The sequence below is a fragment of the Astatotilapia calliptera genome, chromosome 6, assembly GCF_964374335.1.
Source record: "Astatotilapia calliptera chromosome 6, fAstCal68.1, whole genome shotgun sequence".
Classification (NCBI taxonomy): domain Eukaryota; kingdom Metazoa; phylum Chordata; class Actinopteri; order Cichliformes; family Cichlidae; genus Astatotilapia; species Astatotilapia calliptera.
In genome coordinates, this window is record NC_137427.1 from 42,950,679 (window position 1) to 42,972,385 (window position 21,707).

General features: G+C 41.2%; 1 protein-coding gene across 1 annotated transcript in view; it reads left to right on the forward strand.

Annotated features, from left to right (window-relative positions):
* The first annotated feature begins 21,132 nt into the window (after positions 1-21,132).
* LOC113024789 (uncharacterized) overlaps positions 21,133-21,707 on the forward strand; it is a 34,264-nt gene continuing 33,689 nt past the window's right edge. The window contains exon 1 of the mRNA XM_026172124.2: positions 21,133-21,244. The gene's annotated coding sequence lies outside the window, so the exon portion shown is untranslated. The remainder of the gene's footprint in view (positions 21,245-21,707) is intronic.

Consider the following 21,707-nt stretch of genomic DNA (forward strand, 5'->3'; position numbering starts at 1 on the left):
TCAACGGAGTGAACAAACAGAACAGAAGTAGGAAACGGCTGGCCGGCTGGACGACTGACTGAATGGATGAATGAAAGACTGACTGACAACTGACCGGCTGACCTGACGGAACTGAACAGAGGACAACCTAACAGCGGCGAGAACAACATCACAATAACATCAATGACACGACATTGGACTGGTTGAACTGAGGGACATAAATACACAGGCTGAGTGATGAGAGATTAGAACCTAGTGAGTACACAGCTGAACATAATGACCTAATGATAAACGGGAAGAGGACGGAACATAATGCACATGGACCAAGGCTAACACAATAAAACAGGAGGTGAAGCAGACAGAATATAAACAGTGAACATGAACTAAGAATACTGGGTCAAAGACCCAGAAACCCTGACAGACAGTTCTATTAGAAAAAGACAGAACTAGTATGACTTGTTTGTCAGAAGAAAGCCTCTCCTCTTTAAAAGAGCATGGCAGCAGGTATTAGCTTTGCAAAGTTTCATCTTAACAAACCTCAAGATTTCTGGAACAGGAAAACATTTCTTGTTGATTAAGAACTTAATTTAAAATATTTAAATTAAAATCTGCTAATAATAGACAAGGTTTTACTAGCAGAAGGGTGTTTTCATAATGAGGCATTGCTTTTGATATAATAACACAATTGAATAACAATTAAACCACTGGTAATTGTCAGTTAATGGTAAATATTGATTTCTATAAGAATAACATTGATAAAACTTCCTCTAGTGGTTTGGTTTTCTACACACAAAGATATCTAAGATGAAACATCAGTGTGAGGAACAATCAAACCTCCTTACCAGAACTTTGACAAGCAGAGCTAAACTGTTTCCCATAACACCCATGGTCATCTCCAAGCCCAACACAGTCACCAGAACCCACTTTTCTGGATTTGACCATGGAGAGTCAATGAATGCAGTCCCATTAAGCAACCCAGTCACTGTCACACAAGAAATACACAATACAGCAGAGTTTGTTATAACATTCGTGCTTTTGCAGGAAAAAGTCAAGTTTACCTTTTGTTTTCTTTTGTTTTCTTTTGTGGTTGTTTTGTCTCAAGCAAGCAACTGGTTACCTTTATGGCAATAATGGACCAATTATTATAGTTATATATTGATAATTATAATAATTGAATTAATTATAATTGTTATAGTTACATTTACTATTATTACTTTGAAAAGGAAGGTTTAGATTTAACTTAGAAAGTAAATGTTTTGAAAGTATATTTTTCTAATATACAACGTTTATATTTAAGGGTTTATATCAAAATTCTTTCAAATTTTGACAGCAAATAGGCTGCACTTACTTGTATGATGAGTCCTGTGTCCACAGCCTTCAACACTGGTTACTGGGTAGTTTGTAATAAGTCAGCACTAGCGCTCAGATAAAAGTGTCATCAAAACCATTTTCAATTAAAATCCACATGCTTCATTAAGCTCATAGAGAATGGCTCTGATGCACTTTCTGTGTGTGCTTTAAATGATCTTCTACGAACACTAATATTACTACTAGTTAACACCATCATCACATAAGTGAAAACAACACAGTGGTAAAATGTTATGCCATAAAATAAATGTGGAATTTTTCCAAATGAACAGGGAATAAACATCACTGTAATAGCAAATGCAGACACTATATTCCCAAAAGTATTCACTCACCATCCAAATCATTTATTTCAGGTGTTCCAGTCACTTCCATGTTGTTTAAAATCAAGCATTAGACTGCTTCTGCACAAACATTGTGTAGAAGTGAATTCCAGCATGGCACTGTGATAGGAGGACACTTTTGAAACAAGTCCAGTCATAACATTTTCCCACTACTAAATATTCCACAGTCAAATGTTAGTGGTATTAAAACAACGTAGAAACAAATGGGAAGAGCAACTCAACGATGACGTTTTCAGCCATGTAAAATCAAAGAGTTCGGTCAGCAGGTGCTAAGGTGCATAGTGTGCAGAGGTCTTTCTTTCTGCAGAGTCAAACGGTACAGACCCCAAACTTCATGTGGCCTTCACATTAACTCAAGAATAGTGCGTAGAGACATTCATGGAATGAGTTTCTAAGGCCGAGCAGCTGCATCCAATTCTCACATCACCAAGCACAATGCAAAGCATTGCCAATGGATTTGATAACCGTGGAGACGTGCTCTCTGGAGTGCTGGCTCACATGTGTCTGTCTGGGTATGATGGTTGCCAAGAGAATGGCACTTATTGTGCCAAGTATAACGTCTGGTGAATTATGGTGTGAGGTTGTTTCAAGAGTTGGGCTCTGTCCCTTGGTTCCATGAAAAGAACATTTCATGATTTAACATGCAAAGACATGCTTCCGACTTTGTGGCAAGATTTTGGTCACCACCCTCACAGTGACATGTGACGACTCTGTGCCAGGGTCTTTGTGTAGCCCAATTATCTGCAGATGTTTCATCTGTGGTGAAATGGCTATAGCCAACTAAGCTTGTAGAAGATGAAGATGTTTGTGGGGATGGCCCCTAACTGTGCATATTCCTGATCCTAACCTGGTAGAACAGCTTTGGGATGAACTTCTGTGAGCAGACCTCATCCAATACCAGTATGTGATCTCACAAACGCTGATCTGGAAGAATGGTAAAAAAAAAAATCCCATAAACATACTCCTCAACTCAAACCTTCCCAAAAGAGTTGAAGCTGTTATAGGGAATGTCGACATCATATTAAACCCTATCAATTATTAATGGGATTGCACTAAAGTTCATGTGCTTGTGGAGGCAGATGAGAAAATACTTTATGGAATACGTAACAATGATCCTTGAAAATAAATCTTATATCACTGCAAAGCCTGTTTATTTTCCCTTAAATGGTGCAGCATTTGTAAACTTGGCCTTCAGTCTGGACATGGTAATGCACTATAGCTGGGTCCATGCTCACTGTGCTGCTAATCAGGCACCTGATGTGGGCTGGCATAAGCCTCCTTGGTGCGAGGAGAAAAATTGACTGACTGCCTGCAGTTAGCTGAGCTGAGCTCAGCAGTAACGCAAGGTCGTCGACTCTGTGGAGGAGGAAACGGCTTTCATGGGAGACTCCAGCAATTCAATCCACAGAAGATTTTACACTAGAACAACTTGTGACAACACTGATCAAAATCGTTGGTCACATGGATGCAGTGTTCACATTGCCATACTTTGTGATGATTAAGGGACAATTTGCAACGATTTTATGTGCACGGCGCTCGAAAATCTGTCAAATGTTTCAGTACGACTTTGCTGAGCTACGAAGCCGCACCGCTTGATGGATTGTCGGAGCGTTACGGCTATCGTAGGCGGAGCCTCGCGGAGTGATACGTACTGTGCTTCAACATAATGTTACCGTATTGTGTGTGTATAACCTCTTTTTAAGTTTTGTGGATATTACACATGGTTATGCTGAGGATGTGTCGGCCAGTTTCCACTGGAAATGCCTTTTGGTTAAACTGCCTGCGAGGAGTTTGCACTGTTACATTTTTATACAACTTTAATGCAGATAAACAACAGCTGCTTGTTTAAGTGAAAATACATTGATGGGTTTTTGCACTAACAGTTGTGGAGTTGTAAAGTATTTTGTCTCGTGTCAGTTATATCTTTATCGCAAATTTTCAAATGTACATCGTGATAAATATTTTTGGTCATATCGCCCTGCTCTAGAGACAACTGTTTATAAAATTTATAGTCATACTCAAAAGGTCTCATCAAGTCCATATTCGATGTATGCTGTTATCAGTGTTTGAATGATAGCATGGCTGTGGTGTCATATCAGTGTATGCTCTCGATGTTTGCTGATATCAAACGGTGGTATGAGGACCACTGTAGGTAATCTTTGTAGTGATACTCAGAAGGTTTATCTTATAAAGTCCTTCTTTTGTTTTATTTAGACCTGGTTTAATTCTGGTATAGAACCAGTTGAATATTTGTATATAATCCCTGCAGCTGACTCTATAACAGTCACCAGGCTTTTTAAAACTGAGAGCTAGATCTGTGAACAGTCTGGTTCATCTTTAGTTATATGATAATAACAATTCTATCTTGATATGCTGTCTTATCACAGGTTCATTTTCAAAACAGGCCTGGGTCGTGTAGCAGCCAACAACTCCACAGAGGCTGTCCTGGTGAGGGCGATGGCCCACTTCTCGGCGGAGGGAGCAGCGTCTTGGCAGCCAAAAGAGCAGCCCATTTGAAGTCCCAGCGACTTCCCCACAACGGCTCTGAGCCACCCACAAACCTCTGAAGAGCTTTCCTGCCTTTTTAAAAAAATTCTTAATAAATGGAGCTTGCCTCCAAAATAACCTAACCTCTCTTTATTCTCTTAAATAACTGGCCTTCACTGTGTTCCTAGTATATTTTTTCATTAGTATAATATGAAATCAATTCTACATGTCAAGTTGTGTGCCAGTATTTGCGGTGTAGTAGAACTGAGACATTAGTCATTACAAAAATGTATTTGAAATAATATTAAACTTCTCAAACATTAAACATAAATATATCAAATATAACTATTTACAGAGAGACAGGAATAAGAATGGGGGGAGAATGATTTTAAATTTAAACATTTTAAAGACAAAGCCCAGCTTTAAACCCAGCTGTATTCATTCAAGAAGTCAGATGACACAAACTAGTTAAAATAAATATATGTATTAAAGAGATGAAAAGTTGAATAATTTCCTGCTGCTCTCCTGTGGAACCAGCTGCTGGGGACTTGGACACCACTATTTTGACACTGGTGTTTAATTATGTAATTAATTATTAAATAATTAGACAAATAATAATTCATTAATCACTAATAAGTGTGTAATGATTAATCTTTGGCCCTCTCTATCAGAGTGTGTCCTGTCTCCCTCTGCTCTCTTTCCCCTCACCCCCACCCGGCCACAGCAGCTGGCTGCCCCTCCCTGAGCCTGGCTCTGCAGGAGGTTTCTTCCTGGGTCCATTTCCACCCTGGCAGTCAGCCGACTGACTATATTTATTTATTGCTAATGCTCATATTCTCAGGGTGTTCCCTCCTGCTCACTCCCAGTATACACACTACTTTTGCTTTCTTCTCACGTGTCGCTCTGTTTTCATCGTTCCAGGTCGTCTGTCTTCTCACCGTCCTCCTGCATTTTCCTCCTCTGAATCAGCGCTTCGGTGTAACTGGAGACTCAAGCTTTGACTTGTGACCCAGTACTTCCTGCCATCCTGCAAGAGAGGGATATCCCTGGAAGCTGCCACACTGACTGTCTACAAAGAAATTTTCCAGATAGTTAAATACCAGTTAAATTATGCAGACATGAAAACTGGGAATGCCAGATGTTTTATTTACCGTCATTGGAAAGCTGAGGCATATGTCTCAGTTTTATCCTGTTAGTTCTGTGTCATGATTTTTTTTTAACCCTTTTTACCTTAGTGGGAGAAACGAGGGAGGAATATATTTGGTCCTCTGGGTATGGATGTCTGAGTGAGGTAATAAAAGTTAATGTTGTGTGTGTGTGTGTGTGTGTGTGTGTGTGTGTGTGTGTGTGTGTGTGTGTGTGTGTGTGTGTGTGTGTGCGTGTGTGTGTGTGTGTGTGTGTGTGTGTGTGTGTGTGTGTGTGTAATGCTTAGGTGGGAGGGAGTGAAAAGGAGACAGAGCAGGGTCATAACACTTCAAACTGTGCTGCCTGCGAAGGGAAGAGTGTTCACTATTCACAGTTTAACTCCCTTGCTGTGAAATGTTTCAAGGTTAAATGTTTTGGACTTATTAGCTCTTCTACACTTTAGCTTTGGTCTGTCTTCCCTTACTTTAAACACCTCTAAGACTCTTTACCAGACTGTGACTCAGACAGAGTGCTCAGGAGATGCAGAAGACCGGCGGGAAGAAGCGAGTTCCAAGGACCAGCAGCAACCTCACAAAATCAGCTCCTCAGTGAGTAACAGACAAGAGTAGCATGGATACTCAGGGATATTCTTATTAGTAAAATAAACTTAAACTTAAGAGGGGAATCTGGTTTAACAGCGTTGGGTGATTTATTCTTTATTTACAAAATGTTTCCATCTGGTGAAATACCTAGCGTTGTGTAGACTGTGTAGAAGGTTATTTCCCTTTTTTACCCAATACTACACGCATGTAAGCATGTATGCCTATTATATTTATATTATTGTTATATTTTTGTAAGTGATAATGTGATAATAGGAAACTCATACCTTCCAAGATGGTAGTGTACTAGTGATTCTGCCTGATCATATACACACATATGTCTCATATGCATCTCAGTCGGGTTTAGTTCAGCATCAGAGCACTTCCTCCCTCTGCTTGTTGGTCAGTTTATAGGGCCTGTTCTGTCTTTTTGTCCTGCTATGTTCAAATCAAACAGGATGTTACGTCAGAGAACAATGTTGTGGTTAAAATGTGTCTTCTGAATGAATGCTTGTCTACATGTGTCATGGTGTGAACAAAAAACATTTTGGGGCCTTTTTTGGGGCTTAAAACAAAAAAATTACATTTGGCATCAGACCAAAGTCAGAGCTTCACTGTCCTAATGTCTGTTCCTCGTTTTTCTTACTTTCCATCAGTAGTTGTTTCAGACCTCATTTCAGATTGTGAGGCTCTGACATCATCCTGTGTACATGAGAAAGTGAGATTTCTCTTTATTTAGCTGGGGAGGTTTTGTCATATGGATTACTGCAGTAGTTGACTTACGCTACTTTGTTTTTGTTGTACAGCAATATTACCTTACCACAAGAAAACTGTTGATTTAAACATTAAGTAAGAGGCACTACTAACGCATTAGGATTTTTCTCTGTTTTGCTTTGACCATAGGAAGAACCACGCGTAATTATTGGATCATAAGCTGTTCTGTCCACTAACAACATCTTATAAAGAAAAGAAGACAAAGATGTTGGTATATAAAGACCGAAGTGTCAGAGCAGCGCCTTCATGAGTTTATTTTTGCTGTAAGAATTCACCCCTGTCTCTGGATGTGTTTTGATACCAGCATCAGTTAGACATATGCATCAGTTTTAACTTCATATAAAGATAAAGCTCATTGTTAGCTGGAGATAAATAAACTGGTACGCTCACGTTAAGGTGAGGAAGGAAGTTGACAGCACGCTCTCCTAGTGATGCTGTTTAAAATGTAAATGGATGAATAACATGAGCCAACAAGAAAAGATGTCGAAACTTTGAAATGTTGTTAGAAAACAGAGTCTCTGCTCTTTCTGCCATTGTTGGTGAGATTTCTTAAACTGTGATAAAAATGCTGTATTCAGACAAGACTGGCTCACTTTATGTTTGCTTCGATTAGTGGCCGAGATTTGAACAACATCTGCACATGAAATGGATGATAACTAAAGGAATATGTTTCAGGTGTGAGGGTGTAACTAACTGCTGGCGAACTTGTGGATATGTTGGGTTTGTATTTGGACTTGATCCTCTTGAAGGAACACCAGATTTCAGCACAAGACTTTGCTTCATGTCATGATGCATGTTCAGTCATCCGGGTAAGGAAATCCCAAAAGCTGATCCTGTTCATCTGGACGTTTTCAGTGGGAGAAATGTTTCATCACTCATCCAGGTGACTTCCTTAGTCTCAGCTGACTTCTAAACAGTACATCTGCACAATGACTGAAGCTATCGCAGTGATCGCAGCCACTCGTGGTCTTTTCAGTTCTCCCACTGAAAACGTCCAGATGAACAGAATCCATCTTTTGAATTTGCTTCACATTATTATGAAATATGGAGAAAGGTTTATTATACATACTTACTAATCTTATACTAGATTGTTTCGTGGTTCTGTAATCTTAAATAAGCTGCATTACTCCTGTTTCGTAAAGACATAGGCTTTGTGTTGGTGTCCACTTTTGAATAGCATGCCTAAAAAAACTACGACTGATCGGTATGTATATTTCACAACTACTAAAGCACGATAATCCAAGAGATAAAAGGTACACGTCTCTAATGTTTTTCTGTTAGCTGTCATCCCACGACTTCTGTAATTATATTTCAGACATGTGTGAAACACGATGTGTGATCCAACCCCTTCACTGGCTCGCAGTGATGACACGGTCTAGTGTTACATATCTTTTACTTCATCGCTGCCATCATTTCTATTTTTGGGTCGGGCATGTGCATTTGTACTGGGATACACTGGCTACGATATGGTGAATGCAGCCTTTCTACACTCTTTTTTCCAGAGACACTTTATGTGATAGTTTGTGCATGTAACATGTAACTTCCCTGTCTTTTGCAATGCTGCTGAACACTTTTATTATCAGAGTAATGCCCATATGGTATGGCAAAAATGCACCATGTTGATATGGCAACATGACATTTGGTTGTTTAGGAAGATTTAGGAGTGACGGCGAGAGAGAGAGAGAGTTTTGAGATGTGAGAGATGTTTGGAGTGTGTAGTTAATGTGTTGTCTTGTGTAGTTAGTGTGTAGTGTTGTGGATAGTGTTGTGTTGTGTGTCAGAACAATGAGGCGACTGCTGTCTCCAGGTAGAAACAGGAGTGACACACCTGCTGCTGTCAGACCTGCAGGTATCAGGCTGTGATGTTTCCTTTATAGTGGACAGAAATTATGTTTTTGAAGTGACACAAATAATTTGTGTGGCATCTTATTGAATTTTGTCTGATTTTAGATCAATTGTGTTAACACAGTAGTCAAAATGAAAACATAACTGTAAATTCAGACACGTGAGGTTGTGCTGGAAAGAATGACACCAAACAAGGCAAAGTAACTAGTGAAGGTGAAATGTAGAGGAAACATCAGAAGTAGTTAAAAATGGCCGATTATACCCTGGACCCCAGAGGGTTAAACACTTTTTTAAAGTAACACAATAGTAAACGCGTATGGCTGCATTCATGGGTGTAGATGTCCAAAAAGCCTATGGCCCATAATAATAATAATAATAATGGATTGGATTTATATAGCGCTTTTCAAGGCACCCAAAGCGCTTTACAATACCACTATTCAGTCACTCTCACACACTGGTGGAGGCAGCTACAGTTGTAGCCACAGCTGCCCTGGGGCAGACTGACAGAAGCCAGACTGCCATATCGCGCCATCGGCCCCTCTGGCCAACACCAGTAGGCAAGTAGGGTAAAGTGTCTTGCCCAGGGACACAACGACCAGGACAGAGAGCCCAGGGATCGAACCGGCGACCTTCCGGTTACAGATGCGATTCCCAACCCCCTGAGCCACGGTCGCCCCCGATAACAATAATAAATCTGACTCGTCCTATATATTACACAAACACAGTGGACGTTGTTCAAAGTGCCATCACTTTCACTGTCTGATGAAGCCAATGTTGTTACTTCTCGCAGGTCTTAAGACAGTAATGCTGCTGTCAACACCACCTGAGACATGCATCGTGTGAGATCAGACACGTGTGTGTAGCACTTTTATTTAACTTTAAAAACAAATGTTCTTGGCACTATCAAATAATCAGGCATCGGTAAAGTTTCCTGCTGCTTGTTGCGTCTTATATAAAAGTCAAAGGCTACAGCAGACGCAGTTTGGCGTTTAGAGTCCACAAGAGAGGAGCGGGCACCTTGTGATCCCCCTGCTGCTGCAATCACAGACAGCTTTACGACGAGCAGCCGCTTTGGTCCGTCCTGTCCAGACAGCTCTCGGACGCCGGTCACAAGACAGACAATATGGGAGCCATTTCCCTGGACACACAGACAGGGAGGGAGGGAGCACTTGAGCACATCCTTTCACGGTTTCTTGGACGGTCACGTACATGGAGACAATCACATCCAGTCTCAGCCTTTTTTGAATTACAGTTATTTTAGTGATGGCGTTTGAAGCTTCGCCATCTCTGACTAACTGCTTAATCTAATTTTTACAGACAGACAGACTCACACCACCCATATCAAAAATGATTTGTCCGTGATCATCAACCGTATCTAAACAGTGGACATGCACAGCTTCCAGTTCTGAAATGTGAAGCCAGCGCAAAAGCATCATAAACCTGCTGTCACAGTCTGGCAGAGGCAGACTGAATGGGGTGACAAAGAGGACTCTAAACGCACACACCAAGGAACGTGGAACAAAACTTGAATGTTAACAAAAAGCGAGCCGTTTAATAAGGCTGAAAAAATAAAAAATAAAAACATTGCAAACCAAAAGGCACACGGACACCGGGGGGAAACTAACTCGAACTAAACTTGGAAAACTGAATGCTGATCAAAAAATACAAAGAGCAAAACCATAAACATGGAAAATCCTGGAAACATGGAAACATGACGAAGAAAAGCTGACGACCTGACAATGAATGAACAGACTAAATTCACACAAGGGTGGTTAGGGGAAATGGAAACAAATGGGGAAACAGCTGACACTAATCTGACATAACGAGACAAAGGAAGCAAAGCTGACTACACTGACATAGGACAAAGACCTTCAAAATAAATCAGGAGACATGACAACACAACTTCACGACCTGGACAAGAAGATAAGAAACATGACAGACTAACACAGAAGATCTAAGAGAAACATAACTAATACCAAACTAGAAGCAGCCAAAAGACAATCCACACCTGCATTCTGTCTAAAGACCATCAGAAAGTGACTGCTGTCATTGCTTTGGGCCCATTGTTACATAACTTGTGCCATTTAAGCATGCTTTGAAGTCATGTCTAATCAATTTAACAATCAGTGGAACCATAACAGCTGAATGGGCTTATCAAAATGATCCATTCCTGTGAGTCTCTACAGTGAAACGGCACCTGAGGCCCACACAGGTCTGGATAGATGGTCGAGTTGAATTATCCCTAATCCTCACCGTGACTACATAAGTCATAAAAGTTAAAGACACACAGACAGACACTATTTGACCTTCAGACATCAAGGAAACTGACAACCATTTAAAGTAGAGAGTCATGGTTCTGCTGTCCAGCTCATGTGGTCCACAACTTTGTTCTTGTTTAGACAGACTCTTAAAATAGTTGTACTAGACTCACAGCTGTCACTGTAAAGTCAATACAGAGTGGAACATACCAGCCAAAGTCAAACTTGCAGTAAATTCATGAATTCAGTTCAATTCAATTCAATTTTATCTATATAGCACCAAATCACAACAAAAAAGGGAGGGGCGGGGCCAACTGGTTGGGGATGATGGGAGGAAGACAGAAAGACATGCTGGGGAAGGGAGCTAGAGGTTAATAATAACTATTAATTAAATGCAGATGGGTGTATAAACACATAGAAAAAGGTGATAGAAAAAATAACACCCAGTGCATCATGGGAATCCCCAGCAGCCTACACCTACTGCAGCATAACTAAGGGAGGATTCAGGGTCACCTGGTCCAGCCCTAACTATATGCTTTAGCAAAAAGGAAAGTTTGAAGCCTAATCTTGAAAGTAGAGATAGTGTCTGTCTCCTGAATCCAAACTGGAAGCTGGTTCCACAGAAGAGGGGCCTGAAAACTGAAGGCTCTGCCTCCCATTCTACTTTTAAATACTCTAGGAACAACAAGTAGGCCTGCAGAGCGAGAGCGAAGTGCTCTAATAGGGTGATATGGTACTACAAGGTCATTGAGATAAAACAGGCCCCACTGCAGCGCAGTACCTGTAATACCTACAGCATGTTCTAATCGCTCTAATAGGATATTATGATCAACAGTATCGAACGCTGCACTGAGGTCTAGCAGGACAAGCACAGAGATGAGTCCACTGTCAGAGGCCATAAGAAGATCATTTGTAACCTTCACTAAAGCTGTTTCTGTGCTGTGATGAGCTCTGAAACCTGACTGAAACTCTTCAAATAAACCTCTGCAGATGATCTGTTAGCTGTTTGACAACTACTCTTTCAAGGATGTTTGATATGAAAGGAAGGTTGGAGATTGGCCTATAATTAGCTAAGACTGCTGGGTCTAGAGATGCTTTTTGAGTAAAGGTTTAACTACAGCCAGCTTGTCTTATTAAAGACTCACTCATTTAAAAAATTTAGTGACCACTGTTTGTTGTGGTGTATAGACTTTCTAATTAGGCTCTTTTAAACACACACACTTTTTATAAATACTTTATATGAACAAATGAGAGCAAACACAACACCAATGATTCAGTTAAATTCAGATAAACCCACCGTTAACTGCAGTCCAAAAAGGGAAACCCTAACCCTTCACTATAATGTAAAAAACTATAATATAAAATTACAAAGACTTTGAAGATCACTTTAAAAAAGATTCCAAGAATCTGGAGGAATCTCAAGGCTGAAAATCAACAGTGGGCCTCCGTGATCTTCAGGCTCTGCATTTAGAAACAAGCATGATTCTGTCGTGGGAACCACTGCATGGGCTCAGGAACAGCTCCACAAATCATTGCCTGTGAATACAGTACTGTGCCTTCCTGCAGGTTAAGATAAGATAAGATAAGATAGAACTTTATTAATCCCTCGGGTGGGTTCCTCTGGGAAATTCGACTTCCAAAAAGCACAGCAACGACCGAAGTTACAGTTACAGAACTGTTATATATATATATATATATATATATATATATATATATATATATATATATATATATACACACACACACACACACACATATATAAATACAGAGACAAATATAAATAAAATATACAAAGGGGATAAATAGAATAAATAGGAATAAAAAATAAAAATACAAGTGAATTGCACATTTCAAGTATTGAGTCTATTGCACTGTTGACTATTTACAAAAAGTATTGCACAAGGTATTGTACAGTGAGGTGAAGAGGCACTACAGCTTAGTTGTTCCCCCCTCCTTTGTCCTCCTGTCTCCCCTCCCTCTCCCCTCCAGAGAGGAGTTAAACAGTCTGATGGCGTGTGGGACAAAGGAGTTTTTAAGTCTGTTAGTTCTTGTCTTGGGGAGAAGCAACCTGTCACTGAACAGACTCCTCTGGTTGTTTATGGCCGTGTGCAGAGGATGCCCAGCATTGTCCATAATGTCCATCAGTTTCTTTAATGTCCTTTTCTCTGCCACTGTCACCAGAGTGTCCAGCTTCATGCCGACCACAGAGCTAGCCCTCCTGATCAGTTTCTCCAGCCTGGATGAGTCCCTCTTTGCTGTGCTGCTCCCCCAGCACACCACAGCATAGAAAAGTACTCCAGCAACCACCGACTGGTAAAACATCCTCAGGAGCTTCCTGCAGATGTTAAAAGACCTCAGCCTCCTGAGGAAGTACAGTCGGCTTTGGGCTTTTTTATACAGGTGCTCTGTGTTGCATGACCAGTCCAGTTTATTGTCCACCCACAGCCCGAGGTACTTGTACTTGTTGACCACCTCCACCTCCTCCCCCTCTATCTGAACCGGCAGTGGACCTTCTCTGGACCTCCCGAAGTCCACAACCAGTTCCTTAGTCTTTGAGGTGTTGAGTTGCAGGTGGTTTGTGTGACTCCATGTGACAAAGTTCCTCACCAGACTTCTGTACTCCTCTTCCTGATCATCCCAGATACACCCCATGATGGCTGTGTCGTCTGCAAACTTCTGAATATGGCATAATTCAGAGTTGTAGCAGAAGTCAGAGGTGTACAGGGTGAAGAGAAGAGGGGACAGCACAGTTCCTTGTGGTGCTCCTGTGCTGCTGACCACAGTGTCAGACGTGATGTCCTTCAGCCTGACGTACTGTGGTCTGTTGGTGAGGTAGTCGGAGATCCAAGCGACCAGGCAGGGGTCCACCTCCATCCTGTTCAGTTTTTCTTGAAGCATACAGGGCCGGATGGTATTAAAGGCACTGGAAAAGTCAAGAAACAGGATCCTGACCGTGCCTTTTCCCCCATCCAGGTGTGAGTGGGCTCTGTGTAGGAGGTACAGGATGGCATCCTCCACTCCGACACCCGCCTTGTATGCAAACTGTAGTGGGTCCTGGGCATGTTGTACCTGTGGTCGGAGGAAGTTGAGGAAGAGCCCTCAAAGCTAAAGGTTAAAGCTGCAGTGTGAAAAGAAGAAGCCACATGTGAACATTGCCGTCTGCGTCTCTGCACCAAAGCCCATTTAAAATGGACTGAATGTTCTGTGGACATGGAAGCTGCAGAGTATCGTCAGAACCAACTGACTGCAGCTAGAATCAGTCACTATGTCAGACCACAACTGAGCCATGTTGCTTTCCCAAAGTTAAGCAGCTACTGCTGTGAGATAGTGGATGTGTGTAAATACTGTGACTAGAGGAAAAGCTGGGAATATCCTGAATATTGCAGAGACAGAGTGACAACCCTTCTTGCTCACATTCACTGCTACAATCAGCTTAGATAAACACGCTTACATGCATGTTGTGACTGTGGGGAAAAGACTCTGTGGTACCACCAACTCAGAGAAACTGCACCACGCTTCCAGCCTGTTCTGCTCCATTCAGGTGACCTAAACAGTGGTTGTTATTCCTGACAGCATATTAATCTACTCTCTACGCAAACACTCGATATGGATGCGCTAATTAAGTCATCTGGATGACTCAAGGCAGGAATCGTATCTGGGTGTAGATACAGGTATCGAGTTGAGTGGGAACATGAGGTCTAACTCCACAGCATGTGGCTCATCCTGAACAAGACTCCATGTGTCCAAGTATTCTCAGTGGTAGTGTTATTTAAGTCAGCAACTCAAATTCATCAAACTAATGGGAGTTATGTTGAAAGCTATAGTAAAATAGACAGAGCCCTGACGAGCTCGATTCAACCTCAAAACAAAGTGTGAGAGACATGACAGACAGAAACCTCAGTCACAGCAGACAAGAAGCCATAACGCATCGCTCAAGGCTAAAACACACACACACTCAGTGAACAGTTGCTGATAAAGTTCAACCCCTGACATTCAGTTTAAAATGAGCCAGCAGTGCAAACTCATTGCAGAAACAGATGACCACATTGCAGCCATTAGACTTGAGTCTCTCACATAACACATACGTTGCATAATTGAACTTGAGAGAGTTGTTTTGCTTTATTTTTAATGTCTGACTGCTCGACAAAGACTGCAGTCTATATACTCTATAGTGGTAAGATTCTAAATCAGCAAGAAGGCCTATTAATCACAGTGGCACTAACCAACAAGTCATCTATGAAATGTAGCTAGAGGGGAGTTTGCTACTCTGACATTTGAGTCAAATATTATCCAGAGGTGTGCTGGACACTCTAGTTTACAACTTCAAACTGCGCCTCAGAATTTGAAGTAAGAAAGAAATAGAACTTCTTAACACTAGGTGTCACGGTTCTGGGTCCGTTGGACCCAGTATTTTGAGTTCATTATGTTTTGGTACTTTTGCATCATGGATTTTCCTTTATGTTTCTCTGGTACTTGGTGTTTCAGTTATCTTGGTGTTTTTCTATATTATGATTTATGATCTGATACTGTTGTGATTATGATTATCATTTAGTAGCCTTTGGTCAGTGTCAAGTCTGTCTCTGTCTAGTCTGTGTCTTAGTAAAGTGTGTTTTGTTTCCTGTTTTACTTTGAAGGTTCTTGTTCCTGTCTGATGTTAGTATGTGCAGCTTTGTTCCCCCTGTCTCGTTAGCCCTGATCTCTCCCAGCTGTGTCTCCCTCCTGTTGCCGATTTCCCCGTTACTACCCTGTGTATATAAGCCCTGTGTTTTCCCATTCTCAGTGTCGCGTCGTACCATCAGTTTATGCCTGTGTGTTCTTGGTCTCAGTGTTCCGTCCTCACTTTAGGTTTGTTTTCCTGCCAGCAATAAAGCTGAGGTTTTTTGAGTTACATTCCATTTTCCGAGTCCTGCATTTGGATCCTCATCTCTGCCTGCCCGCACACAGAGCCTTGACACTAGGTCTTTGAGTTTGGACTTTTTCATTCTTTGTAATCTAGATTTTCATTTGCTCTTGATCTGTTATCATGCCTCCTGTTTCAGGTGCTCTCCGACCTGTTGCTTGTTTTCTCCCTCGCTGTTCGATCCCTCTCAAAAGCTCAATTAACCATTATCTACACGGTGGCCCTCCTCAACTGAGTAACGAGTTCCACCACAGGAAATGGGATAGTGTTTTCTTTTCTGAAGAAGTGTGTGTGTCGGTCCGCAGTCATCCAGGTCATGGTAGTCTAAGGAGCTTGGAAAGAAAGCGACTGGACTTTTTTAAGTTGCTTGAAGACGTTTCACCTCTAATCCGAGAGGCTTCTTCAGGTCTAAAACCGAATGCTGGAGATTCCCAGGTATTTAAACCCTAGTGGGAGTTCCATTAGTATCTACTCGGATCGACTAGGTTCATTGACCCGCTATTGATCATCAACCGCACCACATGAGCCAAGGTGTGAAAATCAGCAGAGGTTTCGTGTGACACCTCCTGTGAGAGCTTGCCTAACCCAGTCATGTGACCTAGTGAGGTCACCTGACCCAAGATGTGCGTGGGAGGCTGTGGCACCTGGGAAGTCATCTCAAAACTGCATCATAAGTTGCAGACAGTTGTCGCAAGCCACACCCTATATTCAAAGATGGTCGTTTACGGCGTACATAAAGGACCTCTCTCAAACCGTCATGTCTGTCCAAAATGTGAACTATGGTGTTAGGTTTATGTTGGCACAAACCTATTGCTGGAACAGCCGAGACAATTCTACTACAATGGCAAAAGCAAGACACAAGTCACCAGAGCTCTTCGTGTGATCTCGTGCACGAGGGAGATGACTGAGACTGGGACAACTCCCACTAGGGTTTAAATACCTGGAAATCTCTACCACTTGGTTTTAAAACTAAGGAAACCTCTCGGATTAGAGCTGAAACGTCTTTAAGAAACTTAAAGAATTTAAATCGCTTTATTTCCAAGCTCCTTAGACTTTTTTTGATGAAGCTTTGTTCATTAAAGTTCCACTAAAGCTTGGGGGCGACCATGGCTCAGGGGGTTGGGAAGCACATCTGTAACCAGAAGGTGGCCGGTTCGATCCCGGGCTTGTTGTGTCCTTGGGCAAGACACTTTACCCTACCGCCTACTGGTGTTGGCCAGAGGGGCTGATGGCGCGATATGGCAGCCTCGCCTCTGTCAGTCTGCCCCAGGGCACCTGTGGCTACAACCGTATCTTGCCTCCACCAGTGTATGAATGTGAGAGTGAATGAATAGTGGGATTGTAAAGCACTTTGGGTGCCTTGAAAAGCACTATATAAATCCAATCCATTATTATTATTAAAGTGCACACTTTGCCTCTCAGTAGCTGCAAATTGCATCTAGTCATTAAAGTACACTGTTTTTTTTTCTGCCTGTCCCATTTGGTTCTTTAGCCATCAGAATTGTTGTCTGAAGACCAACAAGGATACCCAATGGATTTACTTGATATTTTGCCAAATGGATCATCGTGGCATTGCCGTATTGGTCCATTTGATCAACCTTTGTTTTTATTATTTATTTTATTTTATTTTCAGTTGTTACAGACGGGACAGATATGAGTGAGGGATAGCAAAGGGAGAGAGAAAGAGGAAGGAAAAGAAAAACAGAAGGGGAGAGGGACAGTGAGAAAGGGGAAAAAAATCTCCTGGATCACCTGTTGAGAGAAAAAGAATAGAAAACAAGCAAAAAAAAACAGAGCAACATACTAAACACAACACCATCGCATTAATCTAGCTAAGTGTAAAGAGCAGTAAATACTAAATATTGAATGTTGTTGTGCAGCACGCAGGACAGACAGCGCACAATGTGCTTTGAAGTAGCAGCCAAGAAAGGTGTAATTTAAGTCTATGAACAGTGAACACGCGTGTGCACACCTGTGTGGGTCAGCGCGCTTGTATTCAAAAGGTTTCCCCGTGTAATGGTCTGCTAGAGGGTCTAGAGAGCCATAGCCCCATCCCCCAGGGCACGAAGCAGGCATGGAGGAGATCCAGGACCCAGACATCCAGAGGCCCCAGAGTGCGAGAGCTCAAGGAGGACCACCGGAGGGGCATCCGTGCCACCCTCATGGGAAGGGCTGAGGATCCCCAGACGAGGGATCACCCAGTAGCCACCGAGCAGAGGCTAGAGGGGGCTGCACCGGCGTGCTGTTAAAAAAAATCTTTGAAAAACGGTCATATTCCAGCAGGGCGCCAAAATACTACCGTAAACTAACAGAAAATAACTTCCTCATGAAAATGCGGTTATTTTCAGTAATGTAAATAGGGTTTGTTGTGCTAATTTTACATGGGATTCTGCCTTTTCCAAGTGCTTTTAGACATTAAATTAGGAACATTTTAACGTGATCAAACAATGAAATTACCTGTAAACAAGGTCACTGAATGTGGCAATATGAATCATAATACGTAAATGTACAGAAATATACAGTTAACGTAAATAATAATGGATTGCATGCCCTGGGACAGACCGACAGAGGCGAGGCCTCTTTATTGTGGTTTATTTATTTACAAAACTGTGAAATGCAGTAAAATACTTTCACATTAGGATTTTCCTACAGCGCAGCCATACCCGCAACCTTGTGGTTGTTAGTTCACATTCATTGGCCGATGCTTAGTGTCATGTTATTATGTGTCCCAACATCCAATGGCATGTCACATTGTTTTCATGGCCACACCCTCACCCCAGGTGCAGAGGCCTCTTTCTGTTCAGGAATGTTGGGAATACTTTGAGATTTATATTAATTGCAATTCCTACCTCTACATTTATTTTTTAAAATATATAATTAGCACAGCGTGGCCGTGCAATGTTTTATGTTTTTATTCCTATTAATTATATTTTCACTTGTTACCTCTGAATTATTGAATCAGACCTGGATGACATGAACTTTTCAGCAAACTTACAATTCAAATGCTCCTTTAATTATTGATTATTCTCATTAATTTTCGATCATTTTATATATTTTTCCATAGTATTACATTTGAATTTAACAGATCATTCTCTCACATAACAGACAAATATTTGTGAGATTATGATACATTTCTGAATGTATCTTTACAATCTAAATATGCACATGTACAAAAAATATATTTAAAAAACAAGTAAATTGTGTTTTACTATATTTACAGTGATGCTATTTTACCTTTGACATGTAAAGTCACAGTCTACTTATGTAAATGTAATGATATTCTAGAAAGACAAAACTGTAAAATATACAGTAAGATGCTGTGACATTACTATTTTTTGGAACAGTGTAGCTACCAACATATTGTAATGAGTAGCCAGATAACAATGTAAATAGATGTAGTTTAATATTTTTCTACCATGTCAAGTTGAAATCCTCCCACAAAATTGTGGCAGCAGTATAAATGTATTAGGATCAGTTGTGAGGTAGAGATTATTATCTATAAGGATTAACTTGGTGAAGCAGATTTACTAAATTAAGGTTAACTTAGTAAATTGGATCGGCGTCTTTCAGTGTGTTTAATGATGTCTGAACATTTTCTAGTAATTTTTAAAAAATACAACTGTTCTGGAGTCCCAAGGAGCAGCCTATGTAAATGAAACCTCAATTATTATTTTCTATTCGTGCTAAATTGAAATGTCACAGAGTATCCAGGGGGACAGGCCCACTCTGTCGGTCGTTTTTAAGAAGGAAAACGTAGATGCAGTTGCTGCATTCATCAAACTGATGCTGAACTTTGATGTGACGACTGAAAGCCTTTTTCCTTCAATGCTCAAACAGTGGTAACAGTGTAAATTCAAACACAGTAAATTATTGTACATTAACTGTGTTTCCCTGATCATGAGAAGCATACATTTACTACATTAGAAAGTTAAAAAAAAATCTTTTCAACATAAACTCCGCTGTGTAAAGTAAGAAATCCCGAGCTATATCACTGCATCTGTCACATTACGGGACGAGCATGACTTGTGTTGCTGTCAACATCTATGATTCAGACATTTAAAACTGTGCTGACCGTCTCGCTCCAACAGTTACCAGGACTGGTTCTTTCATTTACTGTTTTTGACTGTTGTGCTTAAGTTAAATAAAGGATGGTACTAAGTGCACATACTAATATCAGTTTGACAATATAATACTAATGATTATAGTTACAACAGTAAAAACACACATTAGTGAGTCCTGAGGAACAACAACAAATAATAAGAAGGGTGTAGCTACAGAAAGGTCATCTCGAAACCAGACAAGGAGTCTGAACCCAAACACGGAGGGTCTGCCGCCCTACTCTTAGAAACTATAGGAACCAAATGTGCACTGTGAGAGTGAAGTGCTTCACTGGGATATTATACTATGAGGACTTTCATATTTCACGAGCATCATGTGACAAGAACATTTAAAGTTAATAGACATACTACGTAGAAAGTGTACGGCCATATTCCTCACAGTAACCCTTTCTGTCATGAGTTAAAGCTATTAAACAAAAAGGCTGTGCTATTAAGGCAAACTAATCAGACTTTAAAAAGAAGTGTAAATGAAGACACTGCTGAGCAGGTTATCTTCTGCAGTTACTTAACTGTCCCACACGAAAGAGATCATTGGGTTTACAACAGTCAAAACATAAATTGCAAAGCTGATTTGTACAGAGGTTCATGAAGTCATTAGTGCTGAGAATTAAATGAATACGAGGCTCGACACTACGCTGTACAGTGTTTACAGGACTGAAAAGTAACCTGGGATTGTTTTCCTCTATAAATGATGAAAATATAGCTGCTTGTTCAGGGCACGTAGAAGAAAATGATAACAGAATGTATGTCCTATCTGAGCTTAGTGCATTTCCACAGCCTCGTGCATTTTGCATGATAACGTATTTAGATTCACGTTCTCCAGTGGCAACAACCCAGGAACTGTCGTCTCACACTTTTCACATACCTAGACTGTGCTAGTTGTTATTTCCATCCAGCCATTCTGTAGGTTTCTGTTTTCTTGTGTAAGGCCAACAGGCAAGTACCTGTGACAGGTGCTCCGTCTTTGCCTCAATTAATTAAAAAACACGTAATTCAAACTGCAGTATGAAAGAGGCTGTCCGGTTTGTGTTTATGAAGAAGAAAAGTAAATGGAGTCCAGTTTATGACTGACAAATGTTTCTCACACCTCTTTCATCACACCAGCTGAAAGCAAAGAGTGCTTTAACAGATGTGTGTGTGGGGGGACTTTACTGTCCCTACTGGTCTGAATGCGGCATTGCAGTTTATCAGCAACAATATTTTTGAGAAACACACTCGGTTTTGTTGCTTTTGGTGAGATACAGATTTAACACAATGCACCCAAATTACTATTATGAATATTTTTTGAAATATGGTTAGAGGTAAGGGTCAGGTTGCTTTTATTTTGAAAAACTACGGCGGAAGCGTTTCCCGTTGCAGCCGATGGCGGAACACGGGCAAACACCAACTGGCTAAAGAGGATTCACGGTTTTCGACAAAAACAAAGACTAACGTCAACTCACAGTGAAAGGTATTTATTCAGATGCAGGGGCGTGTTCTGGAAATTGTATCGGTGGTTGTTCGTGTGACGGAACTGCTAGCATGCTTTCCAGTAGCAGACGTTAGCAGGTCTGCTAGCTAAAAACCAGTTAAAGCCAAAATGGCTGGTATGTAGCGAGACTCAGTGTTTTCCCGATTTTCGTTAGCACAAATATAGTATTCCGTTTACTCCAGCGCAGCCTGTTGTATTCCATTTAGGGACTCGATTGATTGTACGTCTGCACCGGTGTGTAAGCGGTAACGCTAAGGGTAAATAAGGTAGCTGTTCCCGGTTCAGAACACCAGCACCTCCCTGTGTAGGCCCTGCAGCGCGAGCGGATTTCTGCGCACCGTGCAGAAAATTCACGAAGTCTCTGTGGGGTTGTGAAAACCAGAAACATTAGACTACAAGACAGACATAAGAAAATATGCTCGCCCTGTGCATTCTGCATGTG